General features: G+C 38.8%; 1 protein-coding gene across 10 annotated transcripts in view; it reads left to right on the forward strand.

The window, feature by feature from the left end:
- The window catches only part of GREB1L (GREB1 like retinoic acid receptor coactivator), a 139,438-nt gene that overhangs the window by 46,436 nt on the left and 79,452 nt on the right, over positions 1-13,550 (forward strand). For all 10 annotated transcript variants that reach the window (XM_027881749.1, XM_027881752.1, XM_027881751.1 and 7 more), the window contains exon 2: positions 12,604-12,706. The gene's annotated coding sequence lies outside the window, so the exon portion shown is untranslated. The remainder of the gene's footprint in view (positions 1-12,603; positions 12,707-13,550) is intronic.

Consider the following 13,550-nt stretch of genomic DNA (forward strand, 5'->3'; position numbering starts at 1 on the left):
CAGTCCTGTATTTTTGTGTAGAAATTCAGGGTAAAAGATGCTATTTTTTTCACTTTAAAATTGGGTGTACAACAGATAAATGTGAGCTTTGAAAGAGGCTGTTCTGGAAAGGAAGTAACTTGAGAAAAATGGGCAACTTAACAGTAATTTTTTTTTTTTTTTTTTTAGCTTTCCTTTTAGCACAAAGTGTTCTTGTTACATTTGGTGACCTCCTTGTCTCACTGTTATTTCAGAGCGTACTTATTTTCTCTTTGGTATTTTTTTATTTCTATATTCTTGGAGGAGTAGGGTGCAACAGTTGCCTTATACCTGACAGTAGATCAGTCACATTTCCTAAATGCCACAATTTCCGTCTAATACTATTTTATTTTTTTGAAAAAGGAGAACCTATAATTTTCTGTCGTGACAGATTAATGGCTGTGAATGACACCTTGCAATAAAATCAGCATTTTGGCACTGTTCCTGTTGAGTCTTTCGTATTTACAGGGGAGGAATCCTTGATCACCAGGTTGTTTTCTATGCAAACACTGAGAGAATGCTGGGACCAACAAGGTTGAGCTGACCTTATGTGCTGGCCTGTTCCCTGCCACTGACTGTCATGTTTCAAAGGTTAAACTAACTGTGGATGAAATGTAATCAGTAGTGCACTGGATCCTTTCCAGAGCTCACTGGAGGAGTGCAATAACCGGCATTGTTAGCTCTGGGAGAGCAAGAGACAGAGGTCATTACCTGTGTGCGTCTGAGCATGAGGAACCAACTGCCTTTCCTGCTACCTCCCACATATGTTTACTTAAATCTTATCTGAAATTGTTATCCAGCTGGCCCTTGCTTTTTAAAAAAATATGTCTGTTTATTCTTCACACACTGTAATTTTCATCTTTCTGTTGCTTTCAGAGTTTCCGTGAGAAAAATGTATTTCTCTCAAACCCTGTCATTAGATGGGATTTGAGTCAATACTTGGGGAAGCAGAAAAGGCTGAAAAAAAAGAATTGCTGTGTTTTTAGATGACAGTCCAACCTGGGCCAGGATAAACCAGACACTACCCTTAAGACAGAGACATACCACAACAGCAGAGGAAAGATGATCTCGGTAAATTTTCCTTCCTTCACTAGCGGGTAGCTAGGAAAAGAGCTGGTACAATAGAAAGCTGGCAAGGGGCAGAGAGCAAGTGTGGGAGGAGGAGGTGAAACAGAAGCACTGAAGCAAAGATAGCATCTCTGAGAATTGATTTCCTGTTTCTTTCTATATTCAGCCACTCATTTTCCCCAACTCCATCTCTCATTTGTGCAGTACTTTCAGTCCTCGGCATTCAGATCTGCAGCAGGAGTCTGTTCTCAGCATGAGCTAAAAAGGCTTTCTGAAAGGCACCAGAAGCATGTAGCATATGGTGGGGAAGTACTGCTTGCTGTCATGTTAGGGACATTGAAGCTGGTATTTTTTCTGCCCATTTAGTTTTTACACAACCTGCCCTCTGAAAATGTCTGTACAATAACAATAGACCTAAGCAAGGAACAAAAAAAATGTCAGCCTTTTGCATTTTGTGGAAAGATTCTTACTCTGTCAAAGCATGATGTTTTCTTTATAGATCAGTGTATGGGTATGGCCTTGAAAACAAATACATTTAGCAGAAATGGAGACTTTTCCCTTGAAAGAAGAGGGAGGCAGACTTTAAAGACCTGTATTATTTTAATATATGTTTTGGTATACACTCCTGATTGTCATGCTCTAATCAGCTGCTGGGAATATGAATGCCTTTTCCAGGATCTTTCTGTATGGGTTTTTGAGTTTATGCTGTAGTTTCTAAAGAAGCCCTGACAAAAACAGAGGCCCATACCAGTTTACAGGAAAGTCAGGTCTGTTTGGAGTAGCCCAGTATAAGTTGGTTATGATGTCGTGAGAAGAAAATGCTATTATCCTCCTTCATCCACCTTTATCAGAGTCTCTCAGGTTTGTAATCACAAGCAGAGAGAGCTCCAGTGTTTCTATCAGTTGTCCCCTCCTGCACTTCAAGAGTAGAATGATCTTTTCCTTATTCCTGAGTCTTCATGAGATCTCTCTACTTCAGTGTGTGTGAGAGAGGACAAGGTATTCTCTTTCTGTTTACCTTTCTTGTGAAATTCTTATTGTTGAAAGGCCTTTTCTTCCCTTGGCCATTTTTTTTCCTTCATGCCAGAGCACTGGAGACCAGGAAGAACAGAGTAAAAGTACTAGCAACTGTCTTATCCTTGTGAATCCTGAGCAGTATTATTTCCCAATTCCAAGGCTTTAATTTGTCTTTCTCTATGCTAGATTTCTTTTTAATTGTTCAGAAAAGCAGCTTGGTTTCTCCACCAGCCTTGAGGTGAAATGCTTCAATATCCACTTTTGTAAATATTCATGGACTTTCAGCATGGCAAGTGGTGTCTGGATTAGGCATAATTTCTGTATGATTTCTACTCTACTGGGATAACTATTCTAATGTCAGATATTTGTGATCCAAAATTTTGCTCAAGTACATCACTTCAGGGAACTCTGTGGGCATTGTGGAAGTCTTGATATAGAGAGCTTTTCAACAAATGCGGTTTTGATATGACAGGAGATGTAGGCTCAAACTGCAGTCACAGACATTATAGATCAGCATGAGTAGTGAAGATGCCTGTATCTGTTTGTGATTTTCCTATCAGGTCTATGAGGAGCCCATCAGTTTTCCAGTGTATGTGGGGGTCTTCTTTCTAGGGACTTTCTGTCAGCTCTGCTGAATGTCCTTATGAACAAGAAACCATTTTCCTCCTCCTCCCAAGTGTTCAGTCAACTGCATAGATCTGGGTCCGTGGCAATCCCAGCGAAGGGAAGACTTGTGCTTGCCCCTTTGTAAAAATAACTAGAATTCCTCAAAGAGAGAAAAGCATTTTTGAGAAGGCCAGGCCAAGCTATGTCTTTCTGCACAAGCAACAGCTGTTAAGCAGGAAGCCCTGGAAGAGTTTCTGTTTCGCTGAAATATTGTAGTGATGAGGGAACCCAGGCAAAAAAACTGGAAATAGCCTTGCTTGGAAAAGCCCTTTGTAACTGAAAAACAAGGTCTGCTTGGATTAAATATTTAAAGATTTTTTCAATATTCTGAGCTGATCAGCTTCTTTATTTAGAGTACTCTGACATTTTTGTTAGAAAGATACTGTGAAAAATCTCTAACCATAATCTAACTGTTCATGACTCACAACCATGTTGTTTTCTCTGTGCTGTGTAAAAGCCAACTGCATTGAAGTGGATCATTGTATGTGATTACTAGCTGCATCCATCTTTCTGTTCGGGGTGGCAAATTGCTACAAATACAAACATTTAAGAGTTTCTCTGAATGGTGACAGGCTGAATTTCCTCAGTACAGGGATTCAAGATGAGCCTGATGTTCAACAGTATCTTGTGCTTCCCCTCCATGAAGATTTACACAGCATTTCTGTGTGCACATTTTGGCCACAAGTCATATTTCTTTTTGAAATCTCCTTCCTTCTTGATTCTGTTCTTCACACCTTTCATTGCATTTTTCTTCTGTGAGTTTAGGAAGGTGTGTTTATGCCTGAGTGCTGTTTTGGATAAGAAGTTATCTTTAAAAGAACAGTAATAGAGAGAGGCTTCTACTCTATCTTCTCTCCATCCACCTTTGTACCCCTGGACATGTATGCAGCAAAAATACTAGGAGCAGTATGGATACCATAGTGGTATTCCAAAGCATGCTGGTTTGGAACCAGGGGAAAACCACATGTGCACAGAATCTACTCTATATCAGTGAACTTTTGGGGCTCTGATGTGAATATATTGGTGCAGACGTCCTTGGAGATGTCCCTGGTCTATAAAGAGAGGTCTGCATTACGTCTTTCCCCTTTCAGATGTGTTTAATGGCTTTGTATTTTAAAAGGTCACCGAGTAGAAGAAGATGTTTGCAAAACTTTTTAGCAAGATTTTGAGATCAGTGTATACTGTAAATTTGTATTTGGACACGGCTGTGGTTTGTCCTTTTATGCTGTCCCCATCAGACTGCGGAGTTGTTTTTCTGGGTGTATTTTCTCTGCATTTGTCACTGAGAAGAGTCAGCTCTGGATGCATATGCTTCATATGTGAAATCCCATCCTTGCTGAAGCTAGCAGGTTTAGTTGCTGTATGTGTGCAAAAACCAGGGAAGAAATGTGTTACATGAAGGCCTATTTCCTCATTGTGTGTCAGGTTTCTGTGTTGTGTGCTAGCAACAGGAGAGGCAGGGAGCACAGCTAGCAAGCTGAAATATTCCCTGTGTGCCACAGCGTTCTAACTCATGGATATTTCACAGCAGGTCAATTTGCTGTCCTGTGAAGAAAGAAAAAGACCTGTTTTGGCTTTGAATGTATAGAATTCCTAATTGTCTAAGACAAAATCGTAGCAGATTTTCCAGTTTTAACCTGGAAAGTTTTGACTTCTCTCTCTGTAGTGTCTGCATATTCTTATGGACTTTTGTGTCTGAGTTTTGCAGTTTGGTCCTCTTGATTATAGTATGCCTAGAGTTGTTTCAGGGAAAAAAAAAAATCCTGTTTTAAGCATCCAATAAGGAATATAATATGATTCTTTCTTTTCCATATTAAGTGTGAGACGTGTGGGAGGAGATGGTGACTATGGAGAGAAGGCAACCTTTTTGTGTAATTACATAAGAATTTTACGGTATGTGCGTATGAGACTTTTAAATACAGATAAAACTAATGAACCTCTTTTTTGTCAAACCTAGCAATACGTGTTTAAGTCATCTAACTGAAATCTGTACAACATGTAAAAATCATTATCAGACCTTTAAAATGTCAGAAAGATTCAAAGACAAAGAGGCCAGTTTGCCTCTTAAAATTATATGGCGTTCCGGGATGTGTTATTTCAGGAGCTTTTCCAAGACACTGCACTGTCACAGCTTCATTGCTTCAAATGTCACTTCAAGTAGGAGCATATTTTATAACTACACAGTAAACTCGAGATGGTTTAATGGAAATGATTTCTTCATGTGTCAAAATGACCCCTTTGTTTCTCATTTTACTCTTTTGTTGCCTGCAGCTGATCTGGTTTTTGGGTTATCAGATCTAAGAATCTTACAATGCTGACTCTAGCAGCGGCATTCAGCTGGAATGCTGCCTTTTGTTTACTGGTTTCACCAGGCCTCCAGTGCTTTCTTTGGTCATCTGGTGGCTCCACTAATGTGATTTGCACTCCCAGGCTCTGCAGGTAGTCATGGGCTTTTAAAGGCAATTAGTGGAAAGCCTGCCACCCTGGTTGCTAATGAATCCACAGGGTATTTCTTGTTTGTGTTTTGTTTTTCCAGATTTTTGTGGAGTTTTTTTGTTTTGTTTGTTTGGGGTTTTGTAGGGGGTTTGGGGTTTTTTTTTTTGTGGTTTTATGGAATTTTTCTCTTCTCTGCTTGGACTTCAGTTTCTGAAGTTGGTTTGCCTGGCTGTGGTGTGGTGATACTCATTTTGCTTTAACTGGAAGTACCAAATCCTATTATCACAGTGTCCATTTGGGGTTTTCTCAGGAATTGTAAATAAGCATGGACAAAATAGATGGCTACACAAATACACAAAACTTATTTGTTACAATAAATGATACACAAAGCTTGTTCTTGGTAATAGTGGATGTTGTACAAAAGAGACAAACCTCCACCGTCATGAAAATTCTTACTATTAAAATAGCAAATGTTGGCATACATAGGGAAGTTGAAGTGTTTTGCTGATGAGGCTGCAGTTGGAATAATGAATTTTTGCAAACACACCACGAGTAGATGCAAGTTTATAAATGCCCTCAGCACAGTCTTATAAATTCGAGCCAGTGAAGGACACAGTCAAATAAATAGCCTATTACAATTTTTGCAAAAAAACACAAGTTATACTGGAGGAGGTTTTTTATTATGAAAAGTGTATATACAAAAGAGGCTATGTACTCAAAACATCTCTCTTTCTGAAGCAGAGGAGAATTTCAGACTCTGAGGAGTTAAGTGAGTAACATGTCAGATGCTGAGTAAGATGCCATTCCTTCTTATATCCACAACCTCTTACTGAAGTATCCTTGTGGATTTGAGTGGGGATTAATGGAGTGATTAGGGCTTTTTTTTTTTTTTTTTTAAGATTAGTCCTGCAGTTTTGTTAGGGTCAGTATTTGGCTTGCACAAAAACAAGCACAATGTCAATGTTTTTAAAGCTGCAAAGTAGTCTAATTAAGACTCAATCTACAGTGGCAGGATGGCCATATTTTTATATTTTCATAAAAGATTTTTCTTCCATTTCTGTTGTTTTAGAATGGAAGATACCAGATCTATGATAAAAGCAAAATCTGAATAGGACTTTGGAAATAAATGGGCCCTTTCCTTGCAAAAATAGATAATATGATTCTTACTCTTATTTACCTTGAGAGCAAGCCTATCTGTTTACCCAAGTCTGAAGAATTTAAACTGATAAGAGTTGTGTCACTGATACATAGTTTATAGGGTTGAATCTTAAGAGTAGAAGAAAGCTTTAGAAAAATTGAAGTACATAAGCATGTTTCAATGCTCACTTTGTGCTGCTCTGGGATGTTGGTGCTGAGGATTTATCTGTGCTGTTTGGAGGAGGTGTATGTTTAATTTGTATACGCGTGTTTATGTTTTTAACATATTAGCTGAATATCAAAGCATTAAATTCTGTCCAAGAATGTCAATAAAATTGCTGGTTTTACTTCAGAAAAGATCATTTTGAAATTCAGGTGCAGGGATTTTAATAGTGGACATATAAAGCAAGAGTATATTGATTGAGTTTTACTAGGCAGACAGCAGGACTGAAGGTCCTTGTGACCCAGAAGTTTGTGACCCATGAAATCTCCATTTTCCTTCTATTGGTAATGTATCTTGAAGTACAGAGGACTGGAAATTGCAGCCTGGGTGACCTAACACATTGATTATCTACAAACAGAAAATTATTTTGGGCTTATTGCTAAAAATGTGTTTGATACTAGTAAATATAAGGGAGAGGCTTAAATTCGATGGTTTAAACAAGTGTTTCCTCAGCACAAAATCACTAAGGCAACAGCTGATCCTTACAGGTATGAACAAGATTTGCCATATTTTCCTTTAAAATGCTGATTTCAGATGCTTGGCCATTTTGCTGATTCAACTTCATCACCTTGCATGCCAGTCCACAAAAATCAAAATCTTGCTCTGTGGATGGTACTTGCATCTGACTGAAGAAGATGAAGGGAGGTAAGGAATTGGGCAGAGTTACTTCTAAAGCCGGCAAATTTCCAAGGTTCCTGAAAAGAAGCCTGCAGCACACAGGCACACCAGCAGGCAGATTTTACAGCTCTGTCCAGAGCACAGAAGGAAGATAAATCATTGCCATCCCCCTCTCATTTTTGAAATGGTTCAACCCTGGGGTTTAGCTGAAGGACTTAAAGAGTTTTTGAAGTGCAAATAGACTGGTGAAGGGTAAACCTTTTCAGAGTTTCATTTAGATGGATTTTTTTTTTTTCTATGTGGATTTCTGGCACCAGCTGAGATCTGGAAAGCCACAGGATTTTTTTGTTTTTGATCAATCAAGCAAACAGAACTTGCCATGGGGGTGTACATTCTCTGCATACATATTGATCCTATTGTGTTTAAAAGTAGTTAATTTAATCGGGGCTTTTTGAAACCTTCCCTGGTAAAAGTTGCATTAATGAAGCTGTCATTTCAAGGTCATGTTTCAGTGTCAATAACTTAATGGTAATGACAGAAGTTACCTGTAAGTTTAATAGCAGTATTTCAGTTTTTCCATGATAAAATTGCATTGAATGAGAACTGATTTCGTACACACGCATGTGAAAATGTTCAGCTTAACTGAAAAATGTTACTTTTATTAAGTGAGAGATTTTCAAAGACTTCTGGAGTTACTAAACACATTAACACCAACAGTTGTGTTACTGTTCACTGCTGTTTAGATGAGTACCCTTAGCCTGCCCCATTCCATAGGGAGTTTGACTCCAATAACCTATTTTACACCTCATCTCTTCTAGCAAAATGGTTGTAATGTCAGAATTTTTATTTATGGCTCTTTCTAGTAGTTTTGACCTTTTACCTCTCATTTTGTCTTATTTAAAAGCAGCAGCATGCAGAAGACAGATTGCATATTAACTATAAACACTTCTCTCTGCTGTGATAAATATTTGGAGATCCAGCCATGTACATCCATGGCTGGATATGTGATAAGAAGCCTATTTGAGTGCAGAGTACAGATTTTATAAGGCAGGATACAGTTTACTACTTTTTCTATCCATATCTGATGCCAAGATCTTCAAGTATTTTGAATGAAAGCATTATATATTTTCAAGACTTTTTCCTGTGAGGATGTGAAGTGCAGACTTTATTTCCTACTTTGATTTGTTTGGGTTGGAAGGAGTTTCAGGAAGTTTTTCTGAACATGATGACACTCAAAGTACAGTAGAGTTCGTGGCAAAAATTGGATTCAGATACCGTGGCAGAATGAGCCTATACATCTCCCAAACTCAGTTTTCTCATTGCTTTTCTTCTTAGTAGTTGCAGTATGCCTTGGACTCTGCCATTTGCTGAGTACTGGAATTCCAGAGTGATGTGTGACTGAGCAAGATGGCATGTGAGGTGGAAAACCGAGTTTTGCATATAACTCTTTCAATTGTGTACCAGCAAAGGTCTTCTGTAGAGTTTCCTATTTGTGTTTTCCCCAATGGAATGGTATTTTATCAAAGATTTCAGTATCAGATCACTCAGTGGCTCAGAGAGGAACTCCAAAGGTGGTGTGAGGTCCAGAATTGGGATTCTCTTCAGGAAGGACCAAACTGGTTGTTAGTTTAATTTCCATATATTGGATGTCTGAAATGGTACGGTGTGGCATACTGTGGGAAAATTGCCTATATTTAAAAATGATGTATTTTACCTTACTTCTGTATTTAATCTGATGGTTTGATGTTTCTGTGCTATGAGAGCTTAATAGAAAGAATCTACATCAGAATGGGAACCTAAAATTGTAACACATCACAAATTAATAAATATGGCTAAATACAATCAATAAATAAGGCTTAAGAAGTCCATGTTGTGATCTTTCCCTGACTTTACACTGAACAGATGATGTTTGGTTAACGGCCCCCTCTCTTGGTCTTTGTTTTACAACTCTAGCTTTTATGTCACATGCTGTCAATCTCATGTACTGTAATGGTGGTTATTAAGGATGGTTATTTCCTGTAGTGTTTGAAAACTGAACATGAGGTGCTGTTTAAAGCTTTACTGAGACACAAGGGAATTCTTTGCATGTCACTACAGAGAAGGGATTCTCGGTATTTGTGGTGTCACTTTTGCTAGTATGTCACTGGAGAAGTTAATATGACATTTCCTTTGTTAAGTAAGAGCTTTCTAGCAACAACCAGGACTCTTCTCACTTCAACAAGTCCCATTCTACCAATTGTATAGAGAATTTCTGGGCATATTTCAAGTCAGCAATCTTAGTTCAATCTTTTTAGGCGTAGAGGGCAGATTTTCATTTAGAAACAGACATCGTTCTGTAGATGGATATGTGGGTGTTGGCTGGAAAAATCTATCATTCAAATTTAATTTTTTTCTAAGTGGTGTGTGCTCAAATGTCAAAACACTGAGGGACTGTTACCTGCAGATTGCAGATTTATCAAGCAGCTGTGACATTAAAGTAATCTTACTCTGATTACAATATGCATTTGTCAAGGGCACGCACTTGCATAACGATTCTGAATTCCTGTGGAATTTAACTGAGCAACAGCTGGTCTGTAGGATGTGGAGATTTTAACAAGGTAACGTCTGTGTTTTGTTGAAGGACTTGTGTGACCTTCTGCTGAAACTGTTCTAAAGTGCCTTCTTCCTCCATTCAAGTCTGTAGGATCCCAAAATTGTTCTTGTGTGAAATTTCTCCATTCTCTCTGAGCCTCTTGATTTTATCACAGGTAAATTCTACAAAATTCTTCCATGGGGTATTAGGAAAAAAAAAAAAAAAAAGGAAAATTAAAAAGGCCATAAACACCACTGACTGCAGCTTAGGCCAGAAAAGATACTCTTTTTGGCCTTTAATTTTGTCTAATTTGTTTTCTCCACAGTTGTTGGTTTGGTTTGGTTTTGTGGGTTTTTGTTTGTTTGTTTCTGTTGGGGTTTTTGTTTGGTTTTTGGTGTTTTGTTGTCCCCCCCCCCTCCTTGGGAGAGGTTTATGGTGCTGTGTCTGCCAGGATAGCCGGGTCTTAGGGTTGAAGTTGTATTTCTCCCCGAGTTCCTAGAGGTGATGTTATCTTTTGTTCACTCAACAGTATGGTCCTTCCTGAGAGCATCTGTCACTTTAGGCATTGTAAGATGGATGAGTCTCAAGTGAACTGCTAGCTGAAGCAAATGGTGAAAATAAGAAAAGGCAAGGGGGTTGGGGCTCTTCAGAGGGGACAGACAACAAGGAAGCACTGTTAGAAATCAAAAGTAAGCCAGACGGTAGTGGAAGGATGAGCCAAGATGGATCACATGTTAGCAGATCCCACAGGTCTTGGAAATGAAGATTGGTGGCTGACAAATTCTGAAGAGAACTTCTGCATCTTGACAAAAATCTTGTTGGTTTGTTTCCTACTTCATTTGTAATTAAGAAAGGATCAGAACAAGATGATCTGAATATCAGATGAAGAAAATTGGGTTTTTATTGCATTATATTGTAAGGTTAGGACAAAATAATCAGGAAAAGGGTTAGTGATATTTTTTGTGTTTTAAATATTATGTGACCATCTGTCAGTTCTGAATGGGCATGTAACAGTATAAAACCAAAGCAGCATATCAGCAGTTTAGCTTTTGGAAAAAAAAAAAGTAAACTTAAAATTCGTAGCTATTTCAGAAGGTACTTAATGTTTTTAAAGGAGGTAAGATTCACTGCATCTCTAATTTAGCTGGACTAATTGAGTTAGACCTTTCAGCAGAACGAAAGTGGTGTAAAAAAGCCCGCACATAAACCCTAAGAAAACTCCCTCGAATCCACTGACAAGCAGGTCCTTACCCCCCACCCCCAAGCTGAGCAAAGGTCTGTGTTTGCAAAAGCAGCCGGCAAAGGACAAAAGGCACTTACAGCCCAGTGTGTGTCAAGGTTTGGGAAGGGTCCAGGAGGATCTTGGCTTGAAAAATTATTTTGTCACACTGTTGGCATTGGTCCGTAAGGGGAAGCACTGGTTGAAAGGCGAAGAAATTAAGATGATTAGAAGCTTTAAAGCTTCACAAATGGTAGAGTATCTCTCTTCTCAATGGATGTAAATAATAGATGAAAGACTGAGAGTGACAACAAAGGATCAGGGCCTTTAAGAGAATGTGTGCAGCCTGAATAGAGGTCTGTGGCCTAGGGCCAAAGGTCTTAGCTTTGAGTGTAATTAGAAGAAAATACAAAAATGTCATTACTAGCAGGTGAAATGTTCAGCACGTGTCTGAAAAATACCAATTTCAGAGCCAGGAGCTGTTGGAATTGGATTACCGACATTCTGCAATCACTGGAGGCTCTGCAGAGCCCTACAGTTCGGTGGGGAGGTGCGAGTGTTAACCTTGTTGGCCATCTGTGATGGGTTCACTGTTAGAGAGGGGTGCACAGGGCGGGGCAGCATCGGTGGTCCCTGGCGATAGAGCTGTTTAGCGTCTTTCTTCAGAACACCACAGTCCTACCCGAAACCTTGCCTGAGCCAGAGGTTATAGCTGCTCTCCCGAATTAGACTGATTTTTGAAAATGTGACTAGGGGGAGGAAGCTTAAAGGCCTTTAATTTTAAAACCTGGAGTTTGAATTTTAGGTGTACAGCTGCGTTCTGGTTTTGACAGTGGGCCTGTGGTTGTAGTCCCAGCAGTAAACCCTTAAAATCCCATTTGTGAGCAACAGAAAAAATTCCTTTAAATCTTTTGTCAAAATATGGTCTGTTTCTATTGAGAAACCAAATCAGTTTGTCTGCCTAAGAAAGTTTTGGTGAAGTCCCGTCAGTGATAACCTAATTTAAACCTATTTTTGGTGTTAACTACTGTTCTGTACAGGCCTAGGTAATTTAGGCATGACTTTTCTGCCTGCCTTACCACTTTTGCCATTTCTTGGGGTATTTCTGGTGTATTTTCTTTTAAAAACTGCAATTTCTACTAGATATGTTTTCACTTCAATACTTTTATGGGAAGTCAGATAGAAGAACAAACAGCCAATTCAGATTTAATTTTTAGCACTAATCTCCAAGGTAGATAACTCCTCACCCAGTTAGTTTGTTTCTTTTTAAATAAATAGTAAAATAATTACTTCTACTTTATAATCTTTTTAAAAATGTTTCTGCAACAGTTAATTTTCTTATATTAATGTGCTAAATTCCTAATCTGTCATCACAACTTCAGTGCCAAAAATTTCAAAATTCTGTGATAAGCTTGTACTTCTCGTACAATATGGAGAAGCAACCAAGCACTTTTAACCAAGTACTCCTATAAAGAAAAAAATGCTTTTTAAGTGGTTGGCCCTCCTTTCCCTACCCGTGTTCAGTTTTCACCCTAGACCAGGTTTCCACAGGCAGGTTTTGTTGGCTTGTTATAAACTGTATGCTGCCATGAGTCATTCTAATTTTTTTCCTCCCTTTTTGTTTTTCAGGTGTTCTGGAGTTCTAAACAACTTTGCAGTAAGGCTTCACAAACTCTTAGCTGCATCCTTTAATCATGACTGCATTTCAAATAGGTTAAAAAGAATCTGAGAGGTACTGTACTTGTGCTTCCTAATAGGCAATATATATTACATGTTTGTGTTCAGCATCTGTGCTTTCATTTCCATTGACTGCATTTTAGTAACTGTGTGGACTGTAAATAATGATTTTATTTTTGCTTCAAGCATTTAAAAGGTCCAAGTTCTTAAAAAAATCTTGAAATCCATAATGATTGAACAGCCTTTACCGGAGAGGGCTGATTTGTGCTTCCACTTTTTATTTATGTATCCACAAGGAGGTCAATTTCATTATTTAATGACAGTCCTTTTGAAGCTGTAACAATTTTCTTCTGCTGTTTTACTTAGAGGCTTTGCAAATACCTAAGCAACTAGCTAAATATATGTTTTATGCACTTGGAGGGTGAATGTTTGTTTGTTTATTTGTCCTCTCAAAGGGTTTAAAACAAATGGGAAGAAGAATGCAGATCTTTGTAATGATTGGGATAGATTTGTGCTTCCAACTGAGATTCTCACACGTCTTTTTTTTTTCCTGACTTCTAAAAGGGGGGAGGCTTGTCTCAGTACACAATATTGGGCTCACATAGTTTCTCGTTGCATTTAAATAGCCAGCGTACCCAGAAGGCTGAAGATCTATTCCTGCTTTATGACCTGTTGTATCCCTGGGGCAAGGGCAGCCCTGAGCGGAGCAAGGGGGTCATGGCCACAGCCCAGGTTCTGAGTGGCGCTTGTGGGTTCCCAAAACCTGCCTGCAGGAACGTTTTGCTTGGCAACATCTGGAATATGGTATAAGTCTGGAAGAGGGGGAAACCTCTTGGATTTTGCTTCGCCAGGTGCTAGGAGGAAGCAACATTAGCCTTTTTGTTGGGGGGGGGGGGGGG

The sequence above is a fragment of the Empidonax traillii genome, unplaced genomic scaffold, assembly GCF_003031625.1.
Source record: "Empidonax traillii isolate 1590-97213 ecotype Southwest subspecies unplaced genomic scaffold, ASM303162v1 scaffold94:size1391941, whole genome shotgun sequence".
Taxonomy (NCBI): Eukaryota; Metazoa; Chordata; class Aves; order Passeriformes; family Tyrannidae; genus Empidonax; species Empidonax traillii.